The following is a 6,000-nucleotide window of genomic DNA, read 5'->3' as shown; positions in this document are numbered from 1 at the left end:
TGATGGCGGAGCTACTTGGCATCGCTGGCTTCATTTTCCCATTTGAAAAATACGGAGTTTCCATGATTCGCTGCTAACAAATCAGGAATTAAAAAGAAACAGAAACGTCAAAACTCATCGCCTTGGTGTGCGTGGTTTCACAAGCACTAGTTGGGTATTCTGTCTAACGGGAGAAGGAAAATCATCATAGTATTTGCAGAAACTCACCTTGTGACCAGTAAATTCCTTTCTTAATCATACAGTAATGCAATTTTGTTAAGATAATGTTAGAACAATGGGCACCCAATAAATACTTGTTGATATGAAATAAAAATGAAATCATCATGGAATACAATTTTCCTTAGCAATGCAAACTCTTCCCAGATTTCTTCTCACGGCACGCTGTAGAAACCTGCAACCATGCCGCCCATGTTGATTGTCAAGGCAAATAAATAAGCGGGCCAGAGCTCTGCATTGTTTGCTGGGCCTTGCGCTCAGCCAAGGTGAGTGCTTGGCAAGCGGAGTAGTCTTCCGTTTGGCAGTTTTCATGAATATGTAATTCACCTAGTCACAATAGATGTATTTCATGCGGTTTGGAAAGCCACGTGTGATTTCCTTGCTATAATGGTCTCCTCTGCCCCTGCTTAGAGACAAAGAGGCTCAGCAGCTGCTGAAGGTCAAGCTACCCTGAGTTACTGAGTTACAGCACACAGGCAGCAGAGGCCAGGGGGTGTGTAAATCACCTGTAAGAGCACAGGCAACATTAGATGGAAAAGAACTTTAAGCTCTCTCTCTCTCTCTCTCTCTCTCTCTCTCTCTCTCTCTCTCTCTCTCTCCAGACCAAGAGGAAAGAGGAATCCGAGATCCGAGCAAGCTATGACAGATAATATACAATCAGATAAGCTTTTAAAACAGGTGACGGGCAGAGAAAATACAGTGAAACATGAGCTGACTATTCCACATGGTAGGATTTTCTGCCTCATCATCTACACTTATATGAGAGTCAGTGATCAGAAAGGACACCAATGCTAAACCAAGAAGCCACAACTAACCCCAGTAGGAGACCGTGGGTGGGGGGGGGGTGGCAAAAAGCTGTGAGTAGATGTCTTCAAAGTGACCATCTACCTCACTATAGTGGAATGAAAGAGTAATTCTGAGTTGTGAGCTTTCCCCAGATGAATGGAGCTAGTAATATGTGTCTCTGCTGTGTCTCTGTTTCTTCATTTTTACAGGCACAAACACAAGTGCGCGCATGAAGAGAGAAAAATTTCATAAAGATGCTCTATGCCTTAACCAATTAACAATACAAAATAAGAACTATGACTATACTATAATTGAATTGTCACCAGCAGTACAAGGGGGCAATGCCAAAGTGTCCTTATACTTAAAATGAGTTTTTTTTCTTATATTCAATGTCTTTGATTCCACCACGCTTATGCCAATTATTCCTGTCTTGTCTTTTTGACTAATGGGAATAACGGATTCTCATTTTTTTTCTAAAATTCATATCTGCCAAAGTTTTGTTATCCTTTACTCCTCCCGCTTTCTCCCAGAAAGTAGCTAACACTCTTGAATTTTATAAAGAATTTTTTTATTTTTATTACCATTCCAAGAGATTTGTTCTGAATCCTGGCCAACTTGACTTGCTGTTATTAAAACAACAAAAAACAAAAAATGAAATGTTTAAAACTTAAGAATGCTTTTTGGGCTGTCACTGCCTACAAGCACTAATGGGCGGTTGTAAGGCTAGTTCAAGCTGATTTTTTTTTTCTCTGTGTTATTTTTTTAATGTGTGGTAGCCATTGAGAGTTTGTATAAAGCTATGAGAAAATGGTCTTGAGCTTAGGGTGTGGTCAAAACGTGGGTGTCCTAGAAGACTGGTATCTGTCTCTTACATGGTTGAGTAACTGCCTTTAAAGGGCTGTTGTAAGGACTAATAAGGGCAGAGCAAGAATTGTGGAAGTAGAACCCCACACTGGAATTGTGGGAAAGAACGCTGTAGAGAGCTAGAGAGCCTGGCATGTGGTGGAGGCCTGGGGTCAACCATCAGAGGCCGTTCCTCCAGCATTCTCTAGGCCATCTAGGAACGTCTAGTCCTGATATGCGTGCCTTCTCTATAGAGGACGCCTTCCCTCAGCAGGCGAGAGTCATGCAGACACGATTGGTCCAAAGGAGAGATGGGCTGTGTTCTCAAAGGCTGAAGAGAATGACTATTGGGTTCACCAAGAGGGCCTATCTTCCCTCAGCAGCCAGAGAACACCGTTCCCCGGGCATAATGCAGGGGAATGGATGGGTTACTCAGCTCCTTCAGGGGTAAACACTATCTAGCTATTGCGACCAACAACCCATGCAGGATTCACAAAGACCCTAGATAGTTCTCGTCTAAATACCTAAGTATAACCTCATATCGTGTGACACCATCCCTGGATAATTGTTCTGCTTTTTGCTTCATTTTGTGTGAGCAGCCTCAGTGCTCACAAAGCACCTGCAATATGGGGGAAAACCTTCACAGAGGCACGATATGTTAGCCACAAATAATGCCTTTGCCAGCTGCAAAGTTTCTCATTTTCTTCAAGCTGTTTACAGAAAAAAAAAAAAAAAAACCTGCTTTATTAATTATTCTAACCACTTTTCAGTTACTTAGGTTTTAAGGAGGCTTTTAGGTGTTTTAAAACCACATTTGTGTTCAATATCAACGTAAATGAAGCACAGAAATGAACAGAAAGGCTGTTGTGTGGGATCGTAGTTCATGGAGATAGTAGTTCTTCCCCCATTTCAGCTATTTCACTCTGAGGACATTAAACTATCATCAAGATCATCTTGCCTTGCAGGCCTCAAGGACGGATTTAATTTTGTACAACTCTCAGACTTGACGGTTAGTAGCAATAACGCTGAACACGAACATCTGGACTCACTCTGGGAAGCCAGGTCCTTCATTTTCAGAGCTGGGGTTCAAACCTGAATGAAAGGCATGAAGAGCTTCCTCAGCCACAGATGGGGAAATGAAATGAAAAGGTTTCTGTGAAGAGGGAGACTGACAAGAAATGAAAACTGAATTTCAGAGAACAGTCTCTTGCCATCAAAGTGATATTCTATGGGAAATTTTTATATTTCGAAATGGTAGGGCAAGAGATCTAGGATACAGGAATTTTTTTAAAAAGCAACGCTTCTGATTTAGCTAAAATCATGCACTGTGCCCTAAAAAGGCTGACAGAACAAAGTGAAGGGAAAGATTTTTAACCAATGTGTTTGAAACCTTAGTGCTACTAACTAGCTCAACAAGATGGAAATATGGTTGACCCAAACCCCAATGCTAGAGATTGTGGAAATCCAATAATCTCTAATCTGGGTTGCGGGGGAGGCAGGATTTATAGTCACAGAATTACTTTTTTTTCAGCTTTTCAGCCTCTGTTGATTTGTTCTCTGTGAGGTTTTCTGCAATCACACCCTTTATGTCAATGACCCAAACACGGGACCCAAATCCTTCTTGGTGACTCCATTTGTCACTTGCCCCTTCACCTCCGCCACCGAAGCATCAGTAAATACATGTAGCAGAACTTTCACTGGAAATGTGGGAACCACCACATGGCTACAATAGTGAAGATGTTATGTAAGCTGTCACATCTTACACTGTAAGAAAAGTACCCAAAAACCCTATTCGTCCTTTCAGCCATCCTGCCCCAGCATTTTCTTACTGGTTATAACCACCCTAGCCATTTAACCTCCCAAGATTTTGCTGATCCTTCTCACCACTCTCCCTTCACACCTGTTGTAGGTTAAATTATGTCCCCCCAAAAGATATACTCAAGCCCTGACCCCTAGCCTCTGTGGAATGGCCTTGTTTAGAAATAGTCTTTGCAGATGTAATCAAGTTAAGACAAAGTCACAAGGGTGGGCTCTAACCCAATATGACTGTGTCCTTGTAATAAAAGGAGAAGAGGCACAGACAGAGAAAGCCATGTGACCACAGGGGCAGAGATTGGAATGATGCAACTGTACCCCAAAGAAAACCAAGAATTGCCAGCCACCACCAGAAACTAGGAAGAAGCAAGATTAGACTACCCAGAGCTTCATAGAGGAAGCATGGCCCTGCTGACACCTTCATTTCAGACTTCTAGTCTCCAAAATTGTGAGAGAGTCAATGTCTGTTATTTTAACCCTCCAGTTTGTGGTACTTTGTTGGCAGCCCTAGGAACCTAAAAAACACACAACCCCTTCCTTCTTTCTCCCTCCCTCTTAATTTCTCAGCAGAGACATTTAGCATCTCTTTTATTATCTTGACACCTACCATCAGAACTGAACTTTGACCCACGTGTGGCTGATGAATGTATTTCCTTAGTCAAGGACAGTTCCCTCCCTATGAGAAATTCTGGTTGGCAGAAATTAAGAGTTTTTTCTCCACTACCTAGAGTGTATGTAAAACAAACAATCCGAGTGCCCAAATTAGATTTGAGGGTCAAAATTCTCCACAAATTAGCTGTTGCTCTTGATCAAATAAGCAGACCCTTGCTTCTAACCACTGACACATCCTGTTGTCAAAAGGGATGAAGACATTCATGCTTATCAGAGCCTATAACGTTGGCGAGAACTGGCCTCTCCCTCTGCCTCATCCTGAACTGCCTTCCCACATCCACTCTTGACTCTGACCACACTGGCTTCTTTCACTTCCTCATTTTCAAAACATATTCCCTCTGCCCTCACAGCATGGACTCTGCTGCTCCTGCTGCCTGGACCTCTTTTTCTCCAGACCCCTCCCTCAACAAATGCCTAACCAGCTTCTGATCTCAGCTCAACTGTCAATTCCTCTGAATTGACACCTTTCCTGACACCTTACGGCTGAGTCACATCCTCCAATTACAGGCCTTTATGGCATCCACTGCTTTTCCTTATTAATGTTTATTAGTTTTTAATTACAATAGAACACCTTTTAATTGAGCTCCTCAGGGAATTAACTGTTGTTTGCAAATCCATCTGTAAAACGTATTGACTTATTGGCCAGAACATAATAAATACTTGTGGTTTCTGCTACCTGATATACACCCTCCTCACTTCTACCCCCACCAACTAAACTCTGTCCTTACTAAGAGGGGATTGCTTTTGGTCCCAAACCTATTTATGGCAGTTGTACTTGATTACTATAATTATGTAGTTTAATTAAATATCACGTAAACTAATTAAATATGAGCATAAAAAAAGAGTTCTTATTTCCATGAAAAGTAAGTTAAATGCTTTAGAAAGACTTGAAAAAGCTGCAGGGAAATTGCTCTTAAATTAGGCAGGAAAAGTGTAAAAGATTGAGGGAAAAAATCATAAAAATTTAAATGAATTCAAATTACTTCACAAGTGTCTTTAGGTTCTCCCTCCACGTTAAAGTGTCTGAAACTGGAAAGTGTAGATGATATCTCTTTTGACTGAGTTTTTATGCAAAAAAAAATGATATAAAACTTCAGTTATTGGACTGATCCTCAAAGAAAGCAACTTGGACCTATCACATATGGCAAATAAATGTTTATTTATGTGTTTTAAGTAAAAAAAGAAAATTATACACACACACACACACACACACACACACACAGAGTTTAACGATTTCCCATTTTAACTGCATTTTTCAATTACCTACTCAGCTACCAGTCTTGCTCTCCTTGGAACAAGGCTTCTATAGTATTTACTGATGTGATCATTTGATTGATCTCCCCCACTTGACTGGGAGTTCCATCACAGCAAGGGGCATGTCTATTTGGTTCAACCCCAGAGTTCTAGGATCTAGTAGTATTAATACATACTCGGCAGGCATTATTCTGAATAAACAAATGAAAGACAAGTTCCCTTTATTTTGTGCTGTGCTGACATAGTAGATAATACAGCAAAATATTTCAGCATATTTCTGAAAGATGATCAAAGCAGTGAAAAAAAATATCCTTCAGAATTCTTCTGAGAAGGAAGCGTGAACTTCAACGCATTCCGTATTTTGTGGGATGCTGGAGGACGGTGTTGTCTTCTATCTGACTGATGAACCAGCCA

Source organism: Rhinolophus ferrumequinum, chromosome 7 (assembly GCF_004115265.2).
Source record: "Rhinolophus ferrumequinum isolate MPI-CBG mRhiFer1 chromosome 7, mRhiFer1_v1.p, whole genome shotgun sequence".
NCBI classification, from domain to species: domain Eukaryota; kingdom Metazoa; phylum Chordata; class Mammalia; order Chiroptera; family Rhinolophidae; genus Rhinolophus; species Rhinolophus ferrumequinum.
The sequence above is the reverse complement of the archived record's forward strand: the minus strand, read 5'-3'. Positions refer to the sequence as shown.